Here is a 12110-nt window from a genome sequence, read left to right on the forward strand (position 1 = left end):
CATATGAAATATATTTATTTTTATTAGTGAATATAACTTATATAAATGGAGTAATTATATCTGTTTCTCTTATTTATTATATCCGTGGAGCACATTATTTTAGGATATATTTCAGATTCTTGATTTATTTTAAGCGATCTTGAATGAAAATTGTATTCTTCATTCAATTATTGTGCAATTATATTGATGTGTTATTGATATTGATTTGATATTGATCTGTCATCACAAGAGACTACAGTGTTTCTGAAAGATATCTTATATAAAATCATGCTTATCCCAGTCCCGTTCCCTATCATAGTTAGAAATGGTTTTAAATAAACAATCTCCTTCTTCAGTATCTGACACATAAATAACAAAAAAAAAAACACTTTCAACACTCACAGCCCCACACTAGGATTCCCTGTATCGTGGGTGCTATGGACACGCACAGAGACAAATACACAAACACCCAGACCCGAAAACAGAAACCTAAATTCATCATTTAGAAATCTATCTGGCCGGAGATCGAACTCGAGACCCTGTGCGCGTCAGACCGGTATAATGACCGCTCCGTTACGCGCGTCGTCAAAATATTTTATATATATCGGTTGTGTATCCCAATTTTGTTCCTTCTGCCGCCAACGTCCATACCACGTTGAATACACCGGTTCTCGTCCGATCACCGAAGTTAAGCAACGTAGGGCGCGGTCAGTACTTGGATGGGTGACCGCCTGGGAACGCGGGTCGTTATGCATCAGATTTTTGAGCAGCCATAAAGCTTTTCGTAGTCATGGTATTTGGTATTATCGAGAAGACTTCTGAATAAAGGCGTTATTTACAGTGGAGTACGTGACGTCACGGCGGGGGCGACGTCTGGTGAAACTCAACAACTACACCTATTACTCAGCCTCAACATATGGACCCAAGACGAGGTGGAGATGCTCCACCCACGCGTCTTGCGGCTGCCACGCGTGTTTGTACACCATCGACAACAAGATCATAGGGGTTAAGGGAATTCACAACCATCTTTCGAACAGAGTGAGAGGTGCGCAAAATATATCACTAAAGTGAAAGGAGAGAGATATATCTTTTGAACTCAGTGATATATATATATATCACTCTTTGAGCTCAGTAGCTCACTTTAGCTCAGTAACTCTGTAACGATATAAGCGAGTTTAGCGACATTTTATATCAGTATTTCAGAGAATCAGATCAAAATGTTTTGACAACATTTTTGATTCCTATAATTAATACAAAACTGGCAAGAAATTATACATGAATTTCACAGCCAACACTATTTGTATATCCCTGTTTTCATATTCTTAGCAAAAAAAAAAGATTTTAATTTAGTGTTTAGTACGTAATGCATTTGACTCAAATCAGACTCTCAGTCAGTCGCTCATTTGACTCATCACTCACTCGCGAGCGAATATAACACTGTTGAGTTGAAGAAGATCTTATATCCGGAATCGTATGGACCTATGAACTCAACCATGTAACGCGGATATAAAGTTATAATTCGTCGGAGTTGATGAGTGATTAGCTCTTTGGTGAAGATATATATCTTTTATCACTCACTCGCGAGCTACTCAATTCTAGTGAGATGCCCCATTTATAGTAAACCAAGGAAACCTCTCTGGAACCAACGCCCTTAAGGTTGTGAACCAAAATGATTTCTAAATATAGCCTTGACTGTAATAAGACTAGGAAAGGCAATTTGTCTTCTAAAAATCGCCTAGTTTTGAGCGCTTTAGCCAATTTACCTAGCTATAAAATTGGCCAGAAATCGAACCCGAAACTGGCTCAGGGGTATCGTGCCAAACCGTTATCATACTTTACATGATGTAATCCAAGCTATTACACTTAAGATTTAAAATAAATGTGTTCAGTTTTAAAGTAAAGTAAACGAAAATGTATATAACGCAAAAGTAACAATAGCATTTTATTTATTTTTAATATTAAATAGGTGAGTTTATGTACTTTCTAAATAAGATTTTCCTTACATAAACATTTTCTTCCAATGAAAAAATAATGATGATACATATTACATATAAGCAATAATATATTTGTAAAAATATTCTTAACTTAATATATTTTGACAAAATTGTTTCACTTTTTATTATCCTTTATGATACATGATGTTTATGTATAATCTTTTAACTCAAGAACTTACTGCAACAATTATGTTTGGAAAATTGGATTGACATAATGATCAATGATAAAAATGAATGACATATGATGATCTGAATCAGCGGGTAGTTTGATTCAGCCAGCATGCATTCTAATTCAATCAGCGTGCTGTCTGATTCAATCAGCGTACTGTCTGCTTCTATCAGCATGTAGTCTAATTCAATCAGCGTGCTGTCTGATTCAATCAGTACAGTCTTATTAAATCAGCGTGCAATCAGGTCCAATCAACGTGATATCTAAGGTAATCTTACACATAGATTTAATATCTGATTCACGATGCATGCAATCCATAATTTGTTTTTATGAAAAAAAAAATGATTAATTCTAATACAAATTTTACAGTGGAATTCGTGACGTCCCAACGAGGCAACAGGATGATAAAACTAAGAGGGTATACGTACTATGCGTCCAGCGATGGTCGCAAAGTGAGGTGGAAGTGCTCTCGTCATGTGGTTGTAATGCCGCTCTACACATTCTAGACGGTGACATTGTTTCTGTAAAGGAGAACCATATCCATCCACCAAAACCTACACCTCCAAGAAAGTAGGGAAATTCGAATTTCCACCAAAAGTTAAAACGAGACGGGAACAGTGTGTTTAAGTAGTCAGTTACCATTTCGGAACTAATCTAGCTATAAGCTTTTATTCCATATCGAAGTTGAAGGAGGCACCACCGCCACATCCATGTCTATTTTACTTATAGCGAATCTTGTTAGTAAATTTATTTTAAGAGATATAGGTATGTTTGATATTGTTTATGTGCCTACTTGTGACTGGAAAATATAGAAACTATGGCAACTTTTGTTCCACCATAAAAGAGATATCTTTTGATTTCAGGTCTGTATAAAAATGTTCTTTAAAATAGTTAGGAACTAGTCAAGTACATAGTACTTTAGTTTTTGTGTACAGTTTAGAGTAAATTATTAAATTAAATAAAGTTAATATTATAACTTGTGTTATACAGATTTAAAAATAAATTAAGTGTGAGCATCTCAACTACCTTGTTTTTCATTTATTGGAAATCTCGCAAATTAAATGTCTTTAACTAGAAATTTGTGTTGAAATATTACGCCGCGTCCACAAGCTTGCCTAAGTCGTTAGATTCAAACGTGTGGTAAGAGAGTTTGACTTGATATGCAAACACTTATAACCATTCGATGGAGTATCGGTTTTTGAACGTTTTAGCATAAATGAAAGGGAATTTCCTGCAAGCGCTCGTGACGTAACCACACGTTAGTGCGTTTGCGGCAAGTGCTAAGCATTATAATCCACTTCAGATATGTATAAGTGTTGTAACTTAAAAATATTATTTTTACAGGCATCACATATTCAGTAGCAAAACGAAACCATCCCTTATTGAAGATGGGCGGTTACACGTACTTCAAGGACGGGAGAACGAGGCCGTCGTCATCTAAAACTAGATGGCGCTGTTCTACTCACCAGAGCAAGAAAGGGTGTAAAGCAAAGATACATCTCATTGAGAACAACGTGGTGTATGCTAATTACACACATAATCATCCTCCTAATGAACTGTTAGACGCAGACGAAAATTAGATGTGTGGTTAAATATTAAATTAAAATTGATACAAATTGATTTTTATGTTATGTTAATGTTAAAAATATTTGTATGTTAAGAAATCTGTGAAAAAGTTCACATTTATTTTGAAATATAAATTATCATAATTAAAGGTACTTAATACTAATATTTTACTTCTGTTACTCGGTAGAATTTTGGAATTATGGGGTTAGGCAAAGCGAAATAGTTATACCTATTATATTCTTAGTTTTATTTTCTCATACTTAATTTAATTGAACGTCCTATTGTTATTAATAATTAGAATATTTAAAATGTTAAGATGAAATAAAAGAAATATACTATAAAAATTAGACATATTAAAAATAAAAAAAGGTATTTTTACCTATATAACGAATTCCAAATTTATTATTATATTTAATTAGGAAATAAACAATGACTAACTATTTTTATTTGTTAATATACATTTATGATTACTTATGTTTTCAATAAAATCTTATATAAAAAAAACTCGTGTCACAATGTTAGTTACTGTACTCCTCTGAAACGGCTTTACCGATTTTCGCCAAATTTTATATGCATACTAGTGTTTGCCCGCGCCTTCGCCCGCGTTTAAAAGAAAATAATATGACATACTAACATACATAAAACTGATAATTCGTGCCCTCATTGGAATACCAGTGGCGCCATCTGGCGAAAATTGGTCGTACCAACTCTGAAACCTTCGTGGGCTCATGGACAACAACTTTATATGGGCTTTAGTGGGATCATCACTTGATCAAATGCATGTTGTACGATCCATCCTTACTAATATATGAATCCTTACTAATATCGATTAAAACAATCGATTATTTGGTCCAAAAGCTCGATTTTCCGATTAATCGATCTTAGATCGCCATTCCTAGTTCGCCATCCCATCCCGTGGGATTTCCGGGATAAAAACTATCCTATGTCCTTTTTCGGGTTTTAGACTATCTTTATACACAATTTCATTAAAATCGGTTCAGGGGTATAGGCGTGAAGAAGAGACAAACAGACAGACAGACAGAGTTACTTTCGAATTTATAATATTAGTAAGGATAAGGATAAGGATTCAGTAGGTCTGAGAAACGGCTACTATCTATTTTTCATACCCCTAAGTGATAAAGATTGTTCACCCTTAACATTTTATTTATATGGCAACACAACGTTTGCCGGGTCAGCTAGTAAAAGTATAAAATAAAGCAGTCGACCATGATGTCTGACACGCTAATTACATCAAATTACGTCATGCCTCACGTGAATGCCCGTGTCGATTGAACTTTTCTATGCAATGTCGATGTGACGTTACCAGCGGAAGCATCACACTAGCGAGCGTTTTGACGCCAAATTACAAATAGGTAGAAAAATACGCTGTTATTTGTCATTCATCATCATCATCATCATCAACCAATTACTGTCCCACTGCTGGGCACGGGTCTCCTCTCTGAGTGAGAAGGTTTAGGCCATAGTCCACCGCGCTGGCCAAGTGCGTATTGGAAGACTTCACATACCTTCGAGAGTTCTTTTTTTTTTATTAATCTCTCAGGTATGCAGGTTTTCTCACGATGTTTTCCTTCACCGTTTAGCAAGTGATAATTAATTTCTAATACGCACATAACTTTGAAAAATCAGAGGTGCATGCCTGGGATTTGAACTTCGGACCCCTGGATCGAGAGGCCGAGATTCTTAACCACTAGGCTATCACTGCCTTTATGTTATTTGTATTAAAGCTTAATTTATTTAGATTTTTATAATGTATATATAGGGGATTTCAAAATCTGTGATCATGCTCATTATTCTCACTTCTGCCTTATAAGTAGCAGTAAGGCTGAGATCTATAAGACAAGTATCAGCTTATTTCTCAATAGTAGCAACACGCCTGTGAACAACCACTAAAAAATGTTTCATGTTTATTTCTAAAATTTTGCTAAAATTATCAATAATAAAAATGAATAACATATGATGATGTAAATCAGCGTGTAGTTTAATTCAGCTAGCATGCATTATAATTCAATCAGCGTGCTGTCTGATTCAATCAGCATGCATTCCAATTCAATCAGCATGCTGTCTGATTCAATCAGCACGCATTATAATTCAATCAGCATGCTGTTTGATTCAATCAGCATGCATTCTAACTCAATCAGCGTGCTGTCTGATTTAATCAGCATGCATTCTAATTCAATCAGCGTGCTGTCTGATTCAATTAGCATGAATTCTAATTCAGTCAGCGTGCTGTCTCATTCTATCAGCATGTAGACTAATTCACTCAGCGTGCTGTCTGATTCAATCAGCATAGTCTAATTCAATCAGCGTGCAATCAGGTTTAAACAACGTGATATCTAAGGTAATCTTACACATATATTTAATCAGAATACTATCTGATTCAAGAAGCATAATTTATGTAAAATGTTTATTTTTTTAAATTATTGGATTAATTCTAACACTTATTGCTCTTTACAGTGGAATTCGTGACGTCTCAACGAGGCAACAGGATGATAAAACTAAGAGGGTATACTTATTATGCATCTAGCGACGGTCGCAAAGTGAGGTGGAGGTGTTCTACACATTCCTCGTGCGGTTGTAATGCCGCTCTACATACTCTAGATGGTGACATTGTTTCTGTGAAGGAAAACCATATACATCCACCGAAACCAACAGCTGCAAAAAAGTAGGAAAATTTGAATTTACAGCAAAAGTTAAACCAGACGGGAACAATGTGCTATACAGATTTTTAAGTAATCAGTTACCATTTCGGAAATTATTGAGCTATAAAAATAAGCTTTCTTTCCTTAGACTTGAAGGTGGTTGAACCCTTTGTGATTCGACTCCGGAGGCACCACCGCCACGCCTATGTTTATACTTATAGTGAATCTTGTCAGTAAATTTATTTTAAGAGATATATGTTATATATTTATTTATGTGCCCATGTTCGACGGGAAAATACATTCAGCTCTGTATTAAATTTCAGCTCTGTATTAAATTGTTATTAAACTAGTTAGGAACAAGTCAAGTACATAGTACCTAGTACGTAGTTTTGTGTACAGTTTAGAGAAAATTATTAAATTATATGAAGTTATTTTTATTATCTACTTGTGTTATAATTATACTTAATATAAAAATAAAATTAGGAGTGAGCATCTAAAATAAGTTGTTTTTAATTTATTGTAAATCTCGCTAATTAAATCTGTGTAAATAAATTAAAAGGGAATTTGCCGCCAGCACATCACGTTTGCGGCAAATGCTAAGGATTATAATTCTCTTCAAATATTTATAAGTGTTTTTACTTAAAAAATACTTTTTACAGGCATCACATACTCCTTGTCAAAACGAAACAATCGCTTGCTGGTGATGGGCGGTTACACGTACTACAAGGACGGGAGAACGGGGCCGTCCTCACCTAAAACTAGATGGCGCTGTTCGACTCATCAAGGCAAGAAGGGGTGTAAAGCAAAGATACATCTCATTGAGAACAACGTGGTGTATGCTAATTACACACATAATCATCCTCCTAATGAACTGTTAGACGCAGACGAAAATTAGATGTGTGGTTAAATATTAAATGAAAATACAAATTGATTTTTATGTTATGTTAATGTTAAAAATATTTTTATGTTAAAAAACTGTGAAAAAGTTCACATTTATTTTGAAATATGAATTATCATAATTATAGGTAATACTAACATTTTACTTCTGTTACGCGGTCGAATTTTGGAATTATAGGGTTAGGCAAAGCAAAATAGTTATACCTACTATATTCTTAGTTTTATTTTCTTATACTTAATTTAAGGGAACGTCCAATTGTTACTAATAATTAGAATATTTGAAATGTTAAGAAGAAATAAAATAAATATACTACAAAAATTTTACTTAGTAAAAATTAAAAAAAATGTATTTGTACCTATGTTAAAAACTTAAATTTATTCTTATATCTAATCAGTAAATAAACGATGACTAACTATTTTTATAAAATTATACTATACAGAATACTTACATCTGAATTCTTTAAAGTTTAGTTATTTAAAATAGTTATTGCGAAAATGTTATGTTGAAATATAGGTAATGTTATTCCATGCAATGTATTTTTATTTATATCTGCTGGGTATAATAATAATTAAATAATCTAAGAATGAAAAAAAAATGAAATTTATTGAAAAATGAAATAACTTAAAATGATTCTAACAAAATGACCTATTTTACAAGCTTTTATTTGTTAATATAAATGTATGATTACTTATGTTTTCAACAAAATCTTATATATAAAATTCTCGTGTCACAATTTTAGTTACCGCACTCCTCCGAAACGGCTTAACCGATTTTCATCAAATTTTATATTCATATTCAGTAGGTCTGAGAATCGGCTACTATCTATTTTTCATACCCTTAAATGATAAGGGTTGTTCACCCTTAACATTTTTTTATTTAAATGGCAACATGACGTTTGCCAGGTCAGCTAGTAAAAGTATAAAATAATGCAGTCGACCATGATGTCTGATACGCTAATCCCATCGTGAATGAACTCAACTCCAACTCAATCGATAGCCCGTATCGATTGAACTTTTCTATGCAATGTCGATGTGACGTCACCAGCGGAAGCCATCACACTAGCGAGCGTTTTGACGCCAAATTACAAATAGGTAGAAAAATACGCTGTTGTTTGCGTTAAAGCTTAATGTATTTCGATCTTTTATAATGTGTATAGAAGAGGATTTAAAATCTGTAATCATGGCCATTATCATTATCACTTCTGCCTTATAAGTAGCATTAAGGCTGAGATCTATAAGACAAGTATCAGCTTATTTCTCAATAGTAGCTACACACCTGTGAACAACCAATAAAATAGTTCACATGTTTATTTCTAAAATTTTGCTAAAATTATAGGTGCTAAAATTACAGATGTTACGTGATCAAAAGCTCATTATTTATTTAGTAAATTTCATTGTTAATCATAATTATATAAGCGTATTACTATGAAATTATATAATATATTTTTTATACTTCATTTTAACGACAATTTTATTCAATATGATATTTGGATTTAATTAGCAAAAACCGAAACAATCTATCCGCCTACTTCATTTGCATTAAATACATGTCGGAGGAAGAGTCGAATATAACATAGAGTTATTTGATAATGCTTGACTTACTGTTACTTTAGTATTTTAGTAATGTTATTGATACTTGATCAATCGAAGGGAATATTAATTTAAATTATAATTAACAGTCATTGTATAGCTTTCGTATTAGAATCAGAGCAAAGACTTTTAAGAGGTCTCTAGCGGAGTCGAGGTATGTGGCGGCGCGGTGGGGAAACATTGATAAGAACTGATGTGAGTGATCGAGGTGGATCATTATTTTGTTGTGCTTTGGAGCTCTAACTACCTCAAAGCTGCTGCTCAAATCCTTTGTTTGTAAAGTAATAGTAGTAGTACAGTATAGTTATTTTATATATCCGAAGTTATAAAGGTTAAGAAGAATATATACTGTGATTACTGTATTTGTGCCTGCATCTACCCTATGACAACGCCCACAAAACCCATAGATTCTATCAATGAAGTCGATGAGAGGCGTCCTTCTCTGACATCAGAAGTGGGATCTGCGCAGGCACAAAAGACTTAAGTGAATTAACTGTAACAAATAACGGTTGCCGTGTTCAACGAAGAATAACATTTACAATAACTCTATGTTATATTCGATCTTCCTCCGACATACATATAATTTTTTCAAAATATTTAGAAACGCATATATTTTCAGACTATTACTTCGAGATAGGTAACCGTGGGGCCAGAGTCCTCTACGTGTCTGGCTTTAAGTTCCTCCGGCACAGACAGCACGGCTTGAAGCTCCGCTGGTTCTGCGGCACCCACCAGAAGATGGGCTGCAAGGCGGTCGTCTTCACTATCGACGATGAGATCGTTAAGTGCAATAACGTACACACTCATTAATATATATTTGAAAGTAACCACCCTGTATATATATAATATAGGAGGGGCAGACGAGAATGCAGTTCACCTGACGGTAATTGGCTACTGCCGCCCATGGGCATCTGTAATCAACATAGGATTAGATATTCCTACCTGAGGTTCGCCATAAATGCGCTGCTACTCCTGAGGACTAAGCTGGAACGCCTCGGTTTTCCAATACTTTTGTATGTGTCCCTTACCACACTCATTTATACCGATATTAATGTATACCGATACCGAGATGATACGAATATACCGATATAGGTGTAATTACATTTTAATGCTGCATCCACACGCTTGGCACTTGCCAAAAACTCCAAACCCCTACAAACGCACAAAGGTGAGGGCTTGCAAGCGTTTGTGACAAAAAGAGATTTTTAAATGCAGTAATTAATATACATACTCAAGCGCATTAATAATATGACGATAAAGATATCATCACATTTCAATGCTGCATCTACACGCTTGGCACTTGCCACAAACTTTTGAACAAATGTTTGTGGCAAATTCCACTCAAAAACTGTCACTTCATTTGACTAGCTGCAAGCGCTTGCATACCTACAAAACTCTAGTCAAACAAACAAATCAAGTTTGTTGAGCTTGGCAAACGGGGCCTAAGGATATTTTTATGATTTAAAGTGCATAATGAACAAATTACGGCCCGTGAATTCTATTGAGATTATTGTATCCAATTTATATTGTAGCCGTATTATAAAAGATATTCTTTATAAATTTAAATACATATAAGGGAATATTTATGTACATCTCCACGAAAACGAAATTTCATACGAGATAATAGTGAACATATCTAAATTTGTAATTTTGTTCAATCAATGAAATCAAATCTGACAAACTCAATAATTTCCTCTCTTTTTCTGTATTATTACGATTAAATTCGATAAATGTAAAAAAATAACGATAAATGTTTTTTTTTAATGTAAAAGGTTACCGACCCCTGATATAAAGTGAAGTCATCGTTTTTAAATTCAGAATTATGACTTAGGGTATTAATACACAAGCGTCAGTTCATGTTCGCGACGCACATCAATCGTGTTAGCTCATCAACGCTAGTGTGTTATCTCCCTTACATGTTTAATTGTCAACTGAATTTCTTTAACTGTATATAATTGGTTTAAGCGAAATACGACCAAAGCAAATAAAACATTTTAAACCAAACCCAAATACATGTTTATTTAACCATATTTAAGATATAGAGCATATTTGTTAACCACGCAAAGACACTACTGGCCATTTCCTCTCTTTCTTTATAATATAGTAGTAGCAAACGAGCATACGGTGATAGCCTAGTGGTTAAGAAACTCGGCCTCTCGGACTCTCGGGGGGTCTGGGGTTAAAATCCCAGGCACGCACCTCTGATTTTTCAAAGTTATGTGCGTATTAGAAATTAATTATCACTTGCTAAACGGTGAAGGAAAACATCGTGAGGAAACCTACCTCCCTGAGAGATTTATAAAAAATAAAAAAAATCTCAAAGGTATGTGAAGTCTACCAATACGCACTTGACCAGCGCGGTGGACTATGGCCTAATCCTTCTCATTATGAGAGGAGACCCGTGCCCAGCAGTGGGACAATAATGGGTTGTTGATGAAACGAGCATATAGTCCACCTGAAGTAATGCAGTAAGTGGGTACTACCGCCCATGGATCTGAAACCGATACTAGTTTTCGTCAAATAATGGCCACCTGGAACTAACTCAAAATTTTCTTCCAGGGCCAATCTTCACGGTATCGTCCCGGGGTGCTCGCATGATCTCCGTAGCCGGGTACAAGTTCCTACGGCAGTGCGAGCTGGGCTGCAAGACGCGGTGGTGGTGCGGCTCCCACTACAACAGAGGCTGCAGAGCTGTGATATACACCATCGGTGGTCAGATCATCAAGCTGAAGAACGAGCATAATCATGCCCCGCCTAACAACTTATAGTTTTAGACGCCAGTACCTATTAGTAGTAAATAGAATTAAAAAGTATTACGAAGACAAAAGTAGGAGTATTTCTAAATATTTAAAAAGCTCGGTGGTGATCATTTCAAAATTGATTGAATTTTTCCTGGTGTAGCCCCCCGCCTTTGGAAGGTAACACACGAGTGTCAGTGAGCTAAAACACGAACGACAGTTCCTACAGCTACTGTTGCCGACGGTCGTTAGCAGCGCGTAACGGTCGTCGGCCGTTGACAACTATAGTCGTATGTCGCTGCTTAATTTCGGCGACTATAGTCGGTCGTTAGGCGGATGACAGACGCTGATGGTCAGTGAAAGTTGCTTGCGATAGTTGAAGACACGCGGCGACACTTGTCATCGTGAGCTATTACTGGTGTATAAGCCGCCTTAATTACAAGAGTTATCAAAGTAGTTTAGCACAACTTTACTGAAATCTTATTTTTTCAGCATGAATTGTAACTAGGTATGTTTT

The 12110-nt window shown here is 35.1% G+C and overlaps 1 pseudogene; it reads left to right on the forward strand.

The window, feature by feature from the left end:
• Positions 1-616: 616 nt before the first annotated feature.
• LOC140742439 (uncharacterized) lies at positions 617-732 on the forward strand (annotated as a pseudogene).
• The last annotated feature ends 11378 nt before the right edge of the window (positions 733-12110 follow it).

This window comes from Epargyreus clarus, unplaced genomic scaffold (genome assembly GCF_041222505.1).
Source record: "Epargyreus clarus isolate Ecla_fem2 unplaced genomic scaffold, WU_Ecla_fem_2.2 ptg000005l, whole genome shotgun sequence".
NCBI classification, from domain to species: domain Eukaryota; kingdom Metazoa; phylum Arthropoda; class Insecta; order Lepidoptera; family Hesperiidae; genus Epargyreus; species Epargyreus clarus.